General features: G+C 39.0%; 1 protein-coding gene across 1 annotated transcript in view; it reads right to left on the reverse strand.

Moving 5' to 3' along the window:
- The window catches only part of LOC306857542 (testican-2-like), a gene marked incomplete at both ends in the record, with an annotated part of 39,221 nt that overhangs the window by 13,963 nt on the left and 6,553 nt on the right, over positions 1-18,705 (reverse strand). The gene's annotated exons all lie outside the window — the stretch shown is intronic.

Consider the following 18,705-nt stretch of genomic DNA (forward strand, 5'->3'; position numbering starts at 1 on the left):
ATAAATGTGACCAAGGACCACAAAGCCAGTCATTAGGGTCAATTTTTTAAATTGAGATTTATAAATCATCTGAATAAATAAGGATAGGACAATATTTGGCCGAGATACAACTATTTGAAAATCTGGAATCTGAGGGAGCAAAAAAATCTAAATATTGAGAAAATCTCCTTTAAAGTTGTTCAAATGAAGTTCTTAGCAATGCATATTACTAATCAATAATGAAGTTTTGATATATTTACAGTAGGAAATTTACAAAATATCTTCATGGAACATGATCTTAATATCCTAATGATTTTTGTCATAAAAGAGAAATGTATAATTTTGATCCATACAATGTATTGTTGTCTATTGCTACAAATATACCTGTGTTACTCATGACTGCTTTTGTGCTCCAGGGACACAAACATCAAAACTTTCAAAAAATAAATATATTTACAATATCTTAAGGAATCATTCAATCAAAAAAATCAAAACATTCTGTCATTATTATATCCTCAACTTTGCCTCTGTTTATCTGCCTCTTACTTTGTGGAACTTCATGTGTAAAATGAAATTAAATTTAAAAAAAATATTATAAAAATGTTACAATATTTTAAGGAACCATTTGATCAAAAATTAACATTTTGTCATTATATACTTACAGTATATCCTCGTGTTATTATATTGCTATTATTTATTATATCTTTCATTCTAAACCTGTATGTTATTTATTATTTTATTTTTTTACTGTGAAACAATACAAAAGGCAATTGAAGACTCTTGATGCAGATTTATTTTTTCTAATCAATGACCATTTCAAGCTACAAAAAGGACCGAACATTTTTAAATTTATTGTAACTGTAGTCAGAGCTGCAGAAGAGTAGTTTTCAGCAAAAAATGAAATTGTTTGTTTTTTGATATTGAACTGGAAAAATGGTAAAAGTAGTAAAATAAAAAGAAAATAATGTATAATTAATGAATATTTTAGATTCATTACAACACAACTGAAGTAGTTCAAGCCTTTTATTGTTTTAATATTGATGATTTTGGCATACAGCTCATGAAAACCCAAAATTCCTATCTCAAAAAATTAGCATATCATGAAAAGGTTCTCTAAACGAGCTATTAACCTAATCATCTGAATCAACTAATTAACTCTAAACACCTGCAAAAGATTCCTGAGGCTTTTAAAAACTCCCAGCCTGGTTCATTACTCAAAACCGCAATCATGGGTAAGACTGCCGACCTGACTGCTGTCCAGAAGGCCATCATTGACACCCTCAAGCAAGAGGGTAAGACACAGAAAGAAATTTCTGAACGAAGCACCTCAGTGGGAAGTCTGTGGGAAGGAAAGAGTGTGGCAGAAAACGCAGCACAACGAGAAGAGGTGACCGGACCCTGAGGAAGATTGTGGAGAAGGACCGATTCCAGACCTTGGGGGACCTGCGGAAGCAGTGGACTGAGTCTGGAGTAGAAACATCCAGAGCCACCGTGTACAGGCGTGTGCAGGAAATGGGCTACAGGTGCCGCATTCCCCAGGTCAAGCCACTTTTGAACCAGAAACAGCGGCAGAAGCGCCTGACCTGGGCTACAGAGAAGCAGCACTGGACTGTTGCTCAGTGGTCCAAAGTACTTTTTTCGGATGAAAGCAAATTTTGCATGTCATTCGGAAATCAAGGTGCCAGAGTCTGGAGGAAGACTGGGGAGAGGGAAATGCCAAAATGCCTGAAGTCCAGTGTCAAGTACCCACAGTCAGTGATGCTGGTGTTGGTCCACTGTGTTTTATCAAGGGCAGGGTCAATGCAGCTAGCTATCAGGAGATTTTGGAGCACTTCATGCTTCCATCTGCTGAAAAGCTTTATGGAGATGAAGATTTCATTTTTCAGCACGACCTGGCACCTGCTCACAGTGCCAAAACCACTGGTAAATGGTTTACTGACCATGGTATTACTGTGCTCAATTGGCCTGCCAACTCTCCTGACCTGAACCCCATAGAGAATCTGTGGGATATTGTGAAGAGAAAGTTGAGAGACGCAAGACCCAACACTCTGGATGAGCTTAAGGCCGCTATCGAAGCATCCTGGGCCTCCATAACACCTCAGCAGTGCCACAGGCTGATTGCCTCCATGCCACGCCGCATTGAAGCAGTCATTTCTGCAAAAGGATTCCCGACCAAGTATTGAGTGCATAACTGAACATAATTATTGGAAGGTTGACTTTTTTTGTATTAAAAACACTTTTCTTTTATTGGTCGGATGAAATATGCTAATTTTTTGAGATAGGAATTTTGGGTTTTCATGAGCTGTATGCCAAAATCATCAATATTAAAACAATAAAAGGCTTGAACTACTTCAGTTGTGTTGTAATGAATCTAAAATATATGAAAGTCTAATGTTTATCAGTACATTACAGAAAATAATGAACTTTATCACAATATGCTAATTTTTTGAAAAGGACCTGTGTGTGTGTGTGTGTGTATGTGTATATATATATATATATATATATATATATATATATATATATATATATATATATATATATATATATATATATATATATATATATGTATGTGTGTATATGTGTAAATGCATGTCTATTCCATATTTACTATAATAATAATAATAATAATACAAATTTTATATTTTGTATTATTATTGTATATATAATATGTTGCTTGCAAAAAATTATTTTGGCCAGAATAAACTTTTTTTTCAAACTATTTTTGAATGACTGTCATTGGAAAAAAAAGTAGCTTTTTACTCCCATAATGATGTAGTTATAGCATCTATCAGCTAAACCTGGCCGATTACTCTGCAGATGTTTGGACATTTTGTGATCTCTGGACATTAGTATCGGCAGCAGCCATTGAAAACCACATATTGATGGAGCACTACTGTCAGTTTGTCTGTTTTTGGTTTGTTTTACGTTCTGTTCATTCTCCAGGGCTTTGTCTGCATCTAATTGAACAGTGCGGCTCCTAAGCGCTACAGAATCACAGATTGATTGTGCTGGCAGAATGTGAATGTTGGTTTAGTATGCATGTGCAGCGTGAAGCATGCAAATTTCATTGGAAGTAAATTTCAGCTGGGCTTCCCAGTAGGATTCGCTCCTGGAGCTCAACAACATTATAATGAGAAGCTGAGCTGAAGTGCAGCTGCTGTCAGTGTCTTTGTGTCTGATGACACTTTCTCTCTGTTCGCTCTTCAGCTTCTGATTCAGTCTACAGACGCCGGTTCTTCTGAAGGGCAAACTCACGTCTTACAAGAGTTTTGTTTGAGGAAAAACCCTGAGCATCTGCAGCGGGACTGAGAGCACATATATATATATATATATATATATATACACATATACAGGTCCTTTTCAAAAAATTAGCATATTGTGATAAAGTTCATTATTTTCTGTAATGTACTGATAAACATTAGACTTTCATATATTTTATATTCATTACAACACAACTGAAGTAGTTCAAGCCTTTTATTGTTTTAATATTGATGATTTTGGCATACAGCTCATGAAAACCCAAAATTCCTATCTCAAAAAATTAGCATATTTCATCCGACCAATAAAAGAAAAGTGTTTTTAATACAAAAAAAGTCAACCTTCCAATAATTATGTTCAGTTATGCACTCAATACTTGGTCGGGAATCCTTTTGCAGAAATGACTGCTTCAATGCGGCGTGGCATGGAGGCAATCAGCCTGTGGCACTGCTGAGGTGTTATGGAGGCCCAGGATGCTTCGATAGCGGCCTTAAGCTCATCCAGAGTGTTGGGTCTTGCGTCTCTCAACTTTCTCTTCACAATATCCCACAGATTCTCTATGGGGTTCAGGTCAGGAGAGTTGGCAGGCCAATTGAGCACAGTAATACCATGGTCAGTAAACCATTTACCAGTGGTTTTGGCACTGTGAGCAGGTGCCAGGTCGTGCTGAAAAATGAAATCTTCATCTCCATAAAGCTTTTCAGCAGATGGAAGCATGAAGTGCTCCAAAATCTCCTGATAGCTAGCTGCATTGACCCTGCCCTTGATAAAACACAGTGGACCAACACCAGCATCACTGACTGTGGGTACTTGACACTGGACTTCAGGCATTTTGGCATTTCCCTCTCCCCAGTCTTCCTCCAGACTCTGGCACCTTGATTTCCGAATGACATGCAAAATTTGCTTTCATCCGAAAAAAGTACTTTGGACCACTGAGCAACAGTCCAGTGCTGCTTCTCTGTAGCCCAGGTCAGGCGCTTCTGCCGCTGTTTCTGGTTCAAAAGTGGCTTGACCTGGGGAATGCGGCACCTGTAGCCCATTTCCTGCATACGCCTGTACACGGTGGCTCTGGATGTTTCTACTCCAGACTCAGTCCACTGCTTCCGCAGGTCCCCCAAGGTCTGGAATCGGTCCTTCTCCACAATCTTCCTCAGGGTCCGGTCACCTCTTCTCGTTGTGCTGCGTTTTCTGCCACACTTTTTCCTTCCCACAGACTTCCCACTGAGGTGCCTTGATACAGCACTCTGGGAACAGCCTATTCGTTCAGAAATTTCTTTCTGTGTCTTACCCTCTTGCTTGAGGGTGTCAATGATGGCCTTCTGGACAGCAGTCAGGTCGGCAGTCTTACCCATGATTGCGGTTTTGAGTAATGAACCAGGCTGGGAGTTTTTAAAAGCCTCAGGAATCTTTTGCAGGTGTTTAGAGTTAATTAGTTGATTCAGATGATTAGGTTAATAGCTCGTTTAGAGAACTTTTTCATGATATGCTAATTCTTTGAGATAGGAATTTTGCGTTTTCATGAGCTGTATGCCAAAATCATCAATATTAAAACAATAAAAGGCTTGAACTACTTCAGTTGTGTTGTAATGAATCTAAAATATATGAAAGTCTAATGTTTATCAGTACATTACAGAAAATAATGAACTTTATCACAATATGCTATTTTTTTGAAAAGGACCTGTATATAACATTTCTATTGGAATTGCAACTCTGAAGTCAGCTAAAATAAAAATCTCACAATACTTCAAGGAATCATTCAAATATTAACATTTGGATTATTTACTCATATGTTATTTGGATTACGCAGTTTTAACAAACTAATTAGCTTAAAGTGATGCATGATTTTGTCAGACATTTGTCATTGATTTTATTTAAAATCTTATTTTCAATATGCATTTATTTTACTTGCATTTAGCACAAATCTGTTCAATAAATATTTTCAAAAAAAAATAATAATATATATATATATATATATATATATATATATATATATATATATATATATATATATATATATATATATATATATATATATATATATATATATATATATATATATATATATATATATTATGTATTTCTTTCAGTTAAAAATAATGAACATGCAAAATATGTCTAGCTGTGAAATGATATTCAGTTAAAATAATTTATTATATTGAAACAAACTGGAGTAATTGATGATAAACATAAACCTGATTAATGTGAATTTTTTATTAATTCAGTTTATTAGTGCTATTACAGAAATCTATTGCAATATGCATCACATTATATTTATTATTGTGTTTTGGTTAAAACTGTGTAATCCAAATAGATTGAAGTATTATATTCAATGCAACTACATAAATCTAAATATTTTTGTTTTTCGGAGAGTCACAAGCAGAGGGTTTGAATCTTAAACTGAATGATGTGTTTTTAAATGGGTGGGATGATTGAAAGATTGAGTGACGGGCCGATGACCCAGCAGCTCCTGTAATGAAGCCCTGTCCACAGAATGCAGCGCTGCACAAATTGCTTTGGCAGCGAGACGCTGCATGTCACTCTTCAAGATTCAAAGGAGCCTCTCTGCCTGTCAGCCTGTGATCTGTGAAGTGGGCAAGATATTTTTCTCCCCAAACGCTGCTCTCTGCAGTAACACTTTTGTTGTGGTTTCATTCCCAGAGAAAGTTATATTTTCATTGCAGCTTTTGCTCCGACATCAAGTCTACATAGACAGCATCCTAAATGAAATACAACCTCAGAAGTCAACTTCACCCATAATTAATTTGTGAAACACTAATAAGAATTTATATTTAATATTTCAGCATTTTATAAACTATTTAGTAAGAACTTCCTCCACTTTTATAGAGCATTTTGCAATGCATTACCATCAGTGTTATTATTTTAGTATTACTGAGATGCTATTATAGCTTGTATTCATATTTTGAATCACTTTATTTCCCATTTTTATTTCAATTTTAGTTAAAATTTTAGTTATATTTTTGTGTGTTATTGTCATTTTCAGTAGGGTTTTTTTTATGTATATATAGCTTTTATTTCAAAATAATGAAATTACACACATACATACATATATTATTTTTTTTTTTTTTTTTTTTTTTATTTTAGTAAATCAAGTTCTACTAAATTAAAATGAGATACTGCCCTGGCAATATATTTATTTCAGTTGAGATTTATTATTTATTTAAAGTAATTATTATTATTTATTTCGAGTAATGAAAATGTTCTCTTTTTAGATTAGAATTGTTTTTTTTTTTATTTTATGTTTAATTTGTTTTTTTAAATAATTGTCATTTTTTTATTATTATTTTAGGTTTTAATTTAAATTTAAGTTAACTATAATAACCCTGTTTTACATTTATGCATTTGGCAGACGCTTTTAACTAAAATTATTTTTATTGCATTTAAAGTACATGCTTGATTAGTGCATGCATTCACTGGGAACTGAACCCACGACCTTGGTATTGCAAGCACCACGATCTACTGTTTGAGCAGGAATGCAATGCACAAGCTTACATGTGATCCTGCCTTGAATTTGACCGAAATAGGTCTCAAAAATCTGAGTTTGGACAAATTCTCAAGCAACATCACATTCATTTACTAACTGCTTGTTTTCTTTAAAAAAAAAAAAAAAACTAACACTAACTTTCTTTCTATTAGTTTTCTTTTTATTTATTATACAATTAACGAAAAGCAAAAAAAAGGCCACTAACACTAGCTTGCTCTATTCTTTTTCTATTATATCCGTTTTCTTTTTATTTATTATATTCTTGCTACATGTACTGCGTTAGGCTAACAGACTTGTTATAGCACTTGCATATCATTGCTCTTTTGTTGATTTTGATTGCTTCCATTGTCCTCATTTGTAAGTCGCTTTGAATAAAAGCGTCTGCTAAATGACTAAATGCAAATGCAATGTAAATGCATGCTTGTGCATTTTAATGCAATTTAACAAAAAGTTTAAAAGAATCTTTTGGAACAGCCTCAGTGTCCTGAAATGCTTTAAAATGCTGTCTATATAGGCGGCTCACTGTGTTTTAGAACAGAGTATAAGTGTGCATCACATCTCTTTCTGAAACACTGTCACAACTGCCACTGCAGAGTTTTTCACTCACTTTCCCCATCTCTATTTTCTTTCTATATACGCTCTCGCTCTTGCTGCGCTGCCATTTACGGACAGACACGGCCTGAGAAATAAAAGACCTGCTGCCGCATCCTGTCAGAAATGCATTAAGGCTCTTCACAGACCACGGTTTCATATCAGTCCGGCCATACGAGCACCATGAAACTGGACATTTTCTTCAGTCCAGCGTGTGTCTGACTCCTCCCGGGCAGAATCTAAACAGCCTCCGGCCCGCGGCTCTTATGTGGCCAGAATAAATCGACATCACAGTCTGAAGCTGCCAGCTGCACTTTTAGATTCGCTTCCAACTCCACAGGAACAAGAGACTAGAAAACCAACTACAGTCACTGTGCAGAAGATCCTGCTGATGTACTGCAGATCATCATCACCATTCACATACAGTCTGAACCAGGAATAATCAGTTAGCAAGAGCAACTATGACATTTCACTACTTTCACAGGATGGATTTTTCCCTGGCTCCCACTTACTGTATAATGTTAGTCATGGTTTCAAGCCCCAAAAGCATGAATCATAACTTCATATTTTACTCAAAATAGGATTAAAATGCAATGATCTGCAAAAATGCAAAGATCAAAACACCACTCAAAGAAATAAACAATCATGTAATCAGGTAATGTGACTTTCATACGACATACAAATCTACATACAAACTTATTCTGCCAGGTTAAGCCAAAAAATTGAAACAAAAGAAATATATATTTTTTAAAACGTCTGTTACATACGTAACCCTTTTTCCCCTGATGGAAGGAACAGATGTCGTGACTACATAGGGGATTCACTTGGGAGCCCCAATCATCTCTGACTTTAAGAGAAAATGCCAATGAATATTGGCTAGTGGATTTAGCATACCTAAGGCACTCCCCGGGCACACGGGTATAAATAGGCGACAGGTGCATCCATTCATCAGGTTTTACGCTGAGGAGCAGAGAACGTGCCCCTGGCACATATTGATGGTTTCAATAACTATCAATATGGTTAATTTTGTATAACAATAACCATCAATGGGTACCAAGGTCAGCGAATTTGCACTGGGACGATGGGAAGGTTGCTCAACGCGGAGACTGTAAAAATGAGGAGGCACTGCGTCGCACACTGTCAGCCCGCGAGCCTAAGAACCCGGAGAAAAAGGAAATTGCTCTTTCTTTGACAATGTGGTAACTTTCAAGGGCAGCGTACAGAACAGATTTAATGATTCTCCCCCTACCCTCCTTCAGGGGAAGGAGCAGCGCTGTCCTCGCCATCTCCTGAGATCGAGCAGCTTCCCATATCTCCGGGTTGCCCATGTCAGGGCCACTTTATCGCCTCCCTGGATGATATCGGGGCCAGCTTGAACACGGGGGGCGCCGTGCTCCTGCGAGAGGCTCGACACGCCGGCCTAGTTGACAATTCAGCACAGAGCGGAGCAGCTCTGGAGGACACAGGAGGGCGCCCACAGCGACAAGCAGACTGGGACCTGCCCTGCGGCGGAGCGGTGGCAGATGGTGCATCACGCCGGAGCAAGATGTGTTGGATGGCCTCGGTCTGCTTCTGTACTTTCAAGAACTGCTGGGCACAGTCCTTGACAGTGTCGCCGAACAGTCCAACCTGGGAGACGGGAGAATCGAGAAAGTGCACTGTGTCAACATTGCTCGTCTCAGCCAGGCTGAGCCACAGATAGCACTCTTGGACCACCTTGGCCTGGTGTACTCACAGGATAGCCGTGGCATACAGGGCAGAGGTGGGACGAGGACGATTCCTCCAAGTGGCTGCGTTTTGCGGACACAGGTGCACCGCAACCGCACTCTCCGTCTGGGGAATGTCAACGTAACCCCTAGCCACCCCGCCACCGAGGGTAGCGAGGATGGGGGAGGCAGACGAGCCGCTTCTGGCCGTAAAAAGGGGCCATCCACGACTTCACCAGCTCCTCATGCACTTCTGGGAAAAAAGGAACCAGGGCAGAGTGTGGTCACGAGCCACGGCCCGTGCCAAGGAACCAATCATTGGGACTGGGAGGTGTCCCGATGCTCGCGACGGCCCAGGAAAGCACGGCTGTCAACTCTGGGTCCAATTCGGCGCCGGCCGCAACACCCGAGGGGGGCAGTCCTGCCGAATCTTCATCCTCAGAGGACGATTGCCCATCCCCCGATGCTGCAATCGACATCTGATTCTCTATCGGCCGAATGAAACGCTGGGCACGCCGCTGCTGCGGGAGGAGTGAAAGGTCCGTGGGGACTGGGGCCAGGCGGAAAGGCTCTCATTGTAACCCTCAGATCACCCAGAGACACTAGCCAATGGTTCTCTGCTCGTGGCAGAGAAGCCAGAGCGGGTAGTGACAAAGGGAGCCCCTCCCATCCCTGTGAGGAGAGAGAGGCGCGATCGCAGCGCTGTCATGGTTACACGCTCAGAACGAACGCATAAACCATCAACGAACGCAGCTTCAGTGCGCTGGATGCCCAGACACTGAAGACAATGATCGTGGCTGTCGACGGTGGATAGAAAACGACCGCAACCAAGAGGATACAGCCGTAACGCGAGCCGACCGTGATTTGCTCTTTTAGGAAATCTGCTCTTTTAGTTGAAGTGCCCAGGGGGACACTGCTGTTCGCACCATGACGCCAACCAGAACAACTTCCAGACAGATGATGAATGGCTTTGTAGAGATCAACACGTTCATCCACTTGGCTCCGAAGCAAAAATCTGATGAGTGGATGCGCCTGTCGCCTGCCTAATATATATATATATATATATATATATATATATATATATATATATATATATATATATATATATAGCAAAGAAAATAAAGAAAATAAAGTCTACTACGACAAATAAGAACTGCTTGAATTCACATGATTTACAAGACAATTAAGCCCATAAATTCTCATGCGAAATGTTTATTTTTTTTTTTTTATTTCATTACTTGAAATAAAATAAATCACAAAATAAAGTCAAATATTTAAGATGATAATTATTTCAGCTATTTCCCAAGACAACATTTCTCACTGTACTAAAAGTAAAATTACACTGAACAAAATTATAAACGCAACACTTGTTTTTGCCCCCATTTTTCATGACCTGAACTCAAAGATCTAAGACTTTCTCTATGTACACAAAAGGCCTATTTCTCTCAAATATTGTTCACAAATCTGTCTAAATCTGTGTTAGTGAGTACTTCTTTGCCGAGATAATCCATCCACCTCACAGGTGTGGCATATCAAGATGCTGATTAGACAGCATGATTATTGCAGAGGTGTGCCTTAGGCTGGCCACAATAAAAGACCACTCTAAAATGTGCAGTTTTATCACACAGCACAATGCCACAGATGTCGCAAGTTTTGAGGGAGCGTGCAATTGGCATGCTGACTGCAGGAATGTCCACCAGAGCTTTTGCCCGTGAATTGAATGTTCATTTCTCTACCATAAGCAGTCTCCAAAGGCGTTAAATTAAGTTAAAAACATTAATAAAAACCTCTCTCAATTATACTAAAAATGACACTGCTTGACAGGATTCACCTTGGGCTGAGCGATACAATGAATATTAGCTATATTATTGCTGTATCTTTGCTGATGATATAAAATTAGGGAATATAACCATAGCAATGAAATTAACAAAAATAAATATACAGTATCAGGTTTTATTTGTTTGTTTATCATTCATCCTGGATTCACTTAATGATGTCATGTGACAAAAACTAAAATAAAATAAATTCTTTACATTCTTTTTTATTTCTGTTTAATGCTACAGGAAACACTGGCTCTGCTTGTCCAACACTTTCCCTTCAATGACTGTAGAACAAACATCAAACTAAATAATTTAAATGAGAACAAAGACTTCCTGTAAAACGTTTTTATCTCAAAGGCACTGAAGCAGCCTCATCCTGAGGGTAATGTGTCTTTAGCTCGAACACATAAAACACAAAGACTTCCTGAACCAGCTGCGTCAGAGAAGACCTGAATATAAAAGACTTCCAGGAGAAAGGTAGAAGCGCACCGTTATTAGGTTTGATATTCTGAAGCCACGCGCTCACGTCAGGTGTGATCAAGTCAAGTCAAGTCTGCTTTATTGTGATTTACGATTCTTCAAAACACGCAATACCTGGAGATCCGTCTGTGTCTCATGACTTCAGTCTGAGATCATATCACCGCCTTAAATTATTCCCAGCTATCTGAAAGCCGATCTGACACCCGAGAGGGTTTCAAATGAAGACTTTGAGATCTAAACGCTACAAAAAATGCTTCACCGCATGAGACCGCGGTTATACACTGCTCACAAAACCCCACAAGAAACAGACAAGAAAGGCTTTCACTGTCAAAAGAACAGCGGCTCGGTCCAGTGAAAAGATTGTGAAATAATCCACCGGATGTTGACATCCTATCAGATCTGACTCAAATCAAAAAACTCCTTTACTCTGAGAAGTGAATGTCTTCTAAGAAGTTATAATGCTGGCATGTTTATATCCCTCTATCTGAATAATAACACCGTTTTAATGGCAAGAATACTGAGGTTTGCAACCAATTTATCGTCACCCTCAGGCCATCTGAGATTAAGATGAGTTTGTTTGGAGGAATGTCTCAGCAATGGATGCTCTGCAGTGAATGGGTGCCGTCAGAATGAGAGTCCAAACAGCTGATAAAAACATCACAATAAACCACAAGTAATCCACACCACTCCAGTTCATCAGTTAACATCTGCACAGATCAAGCACCGTTTACAAGCCAAAACAGCTCTAAACAAATATGTGGCTGGATTTTGATGTGAGAGACACCAGGAGATGGACCTTTTTTACTGGATGACGCGTTATGGATTATGGACTCGTATTTTAGTTAAAAACATCTTGATGGATTTGTTTCAGCTTTTCCTCAAGCCGTTAACCGATGGACTGGAGTGGTGTGGATTGTGATGTTTTTATCAGCTGTTTGGACTCTCATTCTGACGGCACCCATTCACTGCAGAGCATCCATTGCTGAGACACTGATGCAGAGACACATTTCTCCAAACCTGATGAAGAAACAAACCCCTCCTAATCTTTGAAGGCCTGAGGAGGAGTATATTTTCAGCTAATTGTATTTTTTGGGTGAACTACACTGCAAAAAAAATGCTTTTCTTAGATTTTTTGTCTTGTTTCCAGCCAAAATATCAAAAAATTCTTAAATCAAGAAGGATTTTCTAGACAAATCCAAATTATTGTCTTGTTTTCAGAAAAAAACAAGTCAAAATTAAGTGAGTTTTTGCTTGCTCTTGTTCTAATATATTCCTTAAAGCATGTTCAACATGACCACATACTAACAATTAGGATTGGGTACCATTCACATTTTAACCGGTACGGTATCGGTACCTGAAATTCAGTGCCGGTACCCAACGGTACCTTTTTTCTGTACTTTATTCTGTGTAATAACAAAAACATTTATTTTAGTGAAAAAATAAGCCCAAAACAGATTAGTTTGAGTTTTCCCTCGTTTCCTCACTTTCCTTCTCTTTAGCTTGTAAAAGCGCCATGCATTTTACTTTCACTTTCAAATTACCAGCAATTCACCAAACATACCTATATATGCAATATGTTTTTGCATTTTGTATGCAGTATGTTTGTTTGTAACAGAGCCAATATACCAGATATCAGCATAACTATTACTGTCTGTCTCTGGAAATATTAACAAGCTGACACACGCATGCACAAATCTGGCTGCTGAAAAGCAAAGCTATTTCTTGCATATGCATGAATCTGAGAGTGTGTGTGACATTATGCTAATGTGTGTTGACAAACTGATGTGGATCATAGTACGTTTGTGTGTGTGTTTACTATCCATTGCTTACTAAATGGTGCGTTTCAGCTAACAATAACCCGTCTCTATGCACGAACATAATAAAAATCAACAAGCACAGTGAGATGAACAGACCTCCTGCTATACAACACCAATCCCTAAAGCGAAATGACAACTACATTTGTACATTTTCTCTCAAAACTCACTGGAAACTGCATATGTACACTGTAAACAAAAATTCTTAAGTTGTAAATAAAACAAAGACATTTTACAAGAAAATATGATAACACTTTACAATAAGGTCTCATTTTATACATTAATTATTGCATTAACTAACACAAACTAATAATGAACAATATATATTTCATAGAATTTATTAACTTGTGTTCATTCTAATAACGGTTATGTTAATAAACAGTGCATTAAGGTTAACAGAGACAACATTTGATTTTAAAAATGTATTATAGTAAAGTCGTGACGTATTGTCAAGTATGGTGACCCATACTCGAAATTGGTGCTCTGCGTTTAACCCATCCAAGTGCACACACACAGCAGTGAGTAGTGAACAAATGCACACACACACACACGCCATTATATATGAATGCTGAAATCAACATTAAGATTAATAAAAGCTGTAAAAGGTTTAATTGTTTAAATGAAGTTAAATAGCTTAATGTTAACAAATCTTTCTACTTCTAAATTTCACATTTAATTCAATGTGTTACTTGTCATTTCTTTTCATTTTCATTTAAAAATAATTAATTTAATTGCACTTAGTTGTGAAATTTACAAAAGTTGTTTTACGCTTTTTTTTTTCAAGTGAAAACTGGACTGAAAAAATATAACAGATTTTATTTAAAAAAGTAGCACAACTGGAAAAAAGCCCAAAATTAATTAAGTTGTTCAAGTCGACATGAAGTTAAAACATATCCTATTAATTTTCTAAACTCATGTTTCTGAACTTACTATGAATGATTCATCAATGCATCATTTAAAAAAAAAAAAAAAACATGCCTTGATATGAAATAATATGCATAATCTCTAATCAAAATGAAACAACCTATTTCACCTCTGAAAGAACTTTCTTTTCGGCGGACGTCACAAATTCATCTCTTTCATATAGACACAATTTTCATCGTCCAACCAAACCCTGACAGATCCCAGTCTTACATTGTTTATTTGAATGAATACTCTGTTTCAGTCTAAAACAATTAAATAACAGGCATAAAATATGCATAAAAAAGCCAAAATATGTTTTAATGTGCATTATCTATGCTATCTTTTGAAACCAGGAAGCGTCCCTTTTAAAACGTCCTTTAACCTGCGTCAGTGCAGCAAACGTGTGTGTAGTGGAGGCCACATCGTCCTGAGCGAGAGCAATTACCCACAATCCCCTGCTGTCTGACTGCAAGCATATGCAGAAGGACAAACACGGCTTGCGGCTCAACTCCTCAATGTCCCCTTCAGTATGTCTGCCGGTTTTATACAGCGTTTCTGAGAGCTGCAGAAGGGTGAATGATGATGAAACTTTAAAGGCCAGGTGCTGAGAGCAGATGCATAATTAAGAATTAAGCACCATCACAGCAGCCATGAAGCAAGAGTTTATGCATTTACATCCACATTAACTTCCCGAACAAACCGGCATGCTGTAGATCTAATGAGAACACGAGTTTGCCTCTGAATAAATGAAATACATGTGAATATGAATCACTTTGCAATTGTTAGTAATATTTCCAGATGGACACTTACTGGACTGAAGCAGCTCAGCTTTACTTGATTCTCCAAAAATCATTTTTTAGAAAAATCAGTGCGTCTCAAATCTGATCATCAGGATCTTTTGAGGAGCGTTTGTTTCCAGAAGCTTTACTTTCACTGTTCCTCAGCGGAGGAATGATCTTCACAAGCCTCCAAAACATCTCACATCTTCTGAGGAGGATTTATTTTTGCATTATTTGTTTGGATCATTTTAATATCATATTATTGGAGATACAGAGCGATGATTGATATTTAGATCATTTTATGTCAGTATCTGCTGTTCTGTTATTAAGAACTCATTGATTTACATCACAAGCATCAGAATCTCATCAGCATCTACAGCTAAAGTTGCATCTGAAAATATTATTTAATGAACCTCAGCTTACATGAACTAGTTATTAACTAGCATTAACAAAAGGTTAATAAATACTGTAACAAGCGTATAGCTAGTTAATGCATGCATTAGGACTTTATTATAAATTGATGCCATTAAAACACTAGCAACACTTGAGACATCCCTGTGGTTGCCATAACAGCTAAAAGATAAGACAAGGCCATCCCACGGTCTCTGACAGCTACAATATTTCTGTTCTTCTGTCTATAATGTGCCCTGAATGTAAAATAAACCCCCAGTTAGCAGTAAAGCTTTGAGGAGAACAATTACACACAGCAGAGCTCAAGCCACACCCACTTCCTGAACCGCTTACCATATATGGGCAAAACGTTAATCCAGGGACATTTTTAAGCCTAACATACTACAAAACATCACTGGCATTTCATCATGGGTGAGGCCGGTTTAGTTTTTACTGGTTGTGTCACTAAACGACATTCTATCACCACATGTCTACTTTTGGGACCAGGATAACCAGGGTTAAATTCTACAGAGAACCAACCAACAGGTCGAACAGCATCAGAGCTGAGAATAAAGCGTTTAACAGTAAACAGAGAAACACAACATATATTGTTCTTCTGAGCAGGGATATCAGATGCCACATCAGAACATATTCATAGGACACGCCAGCAGATTATGAGGACACAAAGAGAAACATGACCCCAAAATACAGTCATCTCATCTCACAACTGATTCACTAAATATAAAATCAGGCTTTAAGCAATGACTCACTTTAGCAGTTGAGATTCTCATTAACACAAAACCCAAGAGCACAGACTTCAACACCTACCGTGAGGTCTGACGCAGAGACACGTCAGAGGAAAACCAGAAATGTGTGTGTGATTTCAGCATGCTTTTCTGCTTGCATTGACCTTTTCTCTTTCATATAGGCCTACCGCAACAATTAAATTGGCTCTCTTTCAATTCATAAGTTGAAATCTGAATTGGCCACAACACATTAATGCCATTTACTGATCTATAAACCTTCAAGCCTTTGCTAAGCCAACATTCAAAGACTCTCGTCAAACTTTTTTAGTTAAAAAGTACAATACATTAATTATTTTCCAATTCAAACTCAATTTTGCAATTTTTTTTTTACAAAGAGACTTACAAATGAGCAATACTATCCCAAAAGACTAATCCAGGTTTCTGCAGGTTGATGAAGGAAAATGACAGCTGTCAGCAGATAGACACAGGAGGATACAGAGGTAAGTGCAATACAATCAACAGGTTTGAGTAGTAGCAGAGGGGAATGAGATGAGCAGAATGTCCAGGTAAGCAGGAGGGGAATGGGCATGTCTCTAGGGGCTTATCTGAGGGTGAACGTCCTTTTTCCTTTTCCAGGGGATCCAGAGGTAACAGTGGAGACGGTGGAGCGGTGGAGAACTGGAGCGGTGGAGAACAGGGATAGGAACACTGGAGCAACTGGTAAGTAGACAAAGGCTAAGTGGGTCATGTTAGTCAACATGGAAAGTTTGAGACCAGACAGTGAGAGAATGGGAGGAGTGCAGGGATATAGTGCTGCTGATTAGTGCTGACAGGTGGCGGTGATCAGAAATCAGGGGATTGGGATCTGGTGAGTGTCGTTGGTGGAGACTGCGGTGACTCTCTGACAGTAAGACCTTTTAAAATCTTTGCAAGACCAAACGAAATACTGAAAGAACACAGTATGTCAATATGGTCTCTAAATGTAAATGTCTTCTATCAGCAATGCTTCAAAGTTTGAAACACACAACTTTCAATACATTCATCACTTTTCAATTGATTTTACAAAAAGACTAGAATATGGAACTAAGTGTTTTTGTCTTGTTTTCCAGTGCAATTGTCTAATGATTCTTAAATCAATTTACTTCATAAGCAAAATGCCATAAAATAAGTCTCGTTTTATAAGAAATTGATCAAAATTATGTGAGTGTATGATTAAAACAAGAACAAAATTTGCCAATGGGCCCAGAAAAATCTAATAAATTCAAAAGTTTTCATTTCACATTGACAGATATTTGTTCTTGGTTTAATCATAAACACTTCATTTTGAACAATTTCTCTTAAAATAAGACTTTTTTATGTCATTATGCAGCAAATCTATCATGATATTGTCACGGGAATAATCTGGAGGAAGCAAGGATGCAAGCAAAACATAGATTTAATGATGTCAGATGATAATACAAGGAACCAAAGTCTCTCGGGTGGGCAGGTGACGCAGGGACAAAATGGACAGCGTGCTGATGATGAGTGATGACGGTGAATCCAGTGCCGGTGAACATCCAGAAGACGAAAACCACGAAGACTCCACACAGACGAGGACCAGGAACACTGAAGCAGACGGCACACGAGGCACGACACGGAGGACATCAAACAACGATCTGACAAAGAGAGGAGAGTGCGGTGAGGCTTTAAAGGTGAGTGGATTGGCAGCAGCTGGTGCGGGGAGTGAGATCAGCTGGCGCGCTGATGAGCGCCGAGCGGTAACGCCCACTCGCACATCCACACACACACACAGAGAACAACAATTACACGAGACATGAAGAAGCCAGTGAATTCATGAACCGTGACAGTACCCTCCCTCCTAGGAACGCCTCCTGGCGTTCCCAGACTCCCTTACCTGTCGATTGTAATCATCAATAAGGGAGTGATCCAGGATGTCTCTAGCCGGTACCCAACTTCTCTCCTCCGGACCGTAACCTTCCCAGTCCACCAAGTACTGGAATCCGCGTCCCCTCCGCCTAGAGTCCAGAATACGATTGACCGAATAAGCGGGTTCCCCTTCTACGAGTCGCGGCGGTGGGGGAACCGGGGCTGGCGGATTTATGCGTGCATAAAACACGGGTTTAATTTTGGACACATGGAAAACGGGATGAATCCTCCTGTACACTGGAGGGAGTTTGAGGCGGACTGTCACCGGACTAATGATCTTGGTGACAGCGAACGGGCCAATAAATTTAGGAGCGAGTTTATTAGACACGGAGCGGAGAGGAATGTTCTTAGTAGAAAGCCACACTTTGGAACCGACGACGTATACGGGAGGTCTAGACCGGTGGCGATCGGCCTTGGCCTTGGTGCGCGCTCCCACCTGGAGTAGAGTCTCACGGGCTCTAGTCCAAGTGCGATGACACCTCTGGACAAAGGCGTGGGCGGAGGGAACCGCGACTTCGGATTCCAGACTGGGAAAAATTGGTGGCTGGTAACCTATGCTGCATTCAAACGGAGACAGGCCCGTAGATGACACTGGTAACGAATTGTGGGCGTACTCCACCATTGACAGTTGTTGGCTCCATGAGGAAGGATTCTTGGAGACCAGACATCGCAAGGTTCTCTCCAAATCCTGGTTGGCTCTCTCAGTTTGACCATTGCTCTGGGGATGAAACCCTGAGGACAGACTAACAGTGGCACCCAGCAATTTACAAAACTCTCGCCAAAATTTGGACACAAATTGGGGTCCTCTGTC

This window comes from Barbus barbus (assembly GCF_936440315.1).
Source record: "Barbus barbus genome assembly, chromosome: 38".
In the NCBI taxonomy this organism is placed as follows: Eukaryota; Metazoa; Chordata; class Actinopteri; order Cypriniformes; family Cyprinidae; genus Barbus; species Barbus barbus.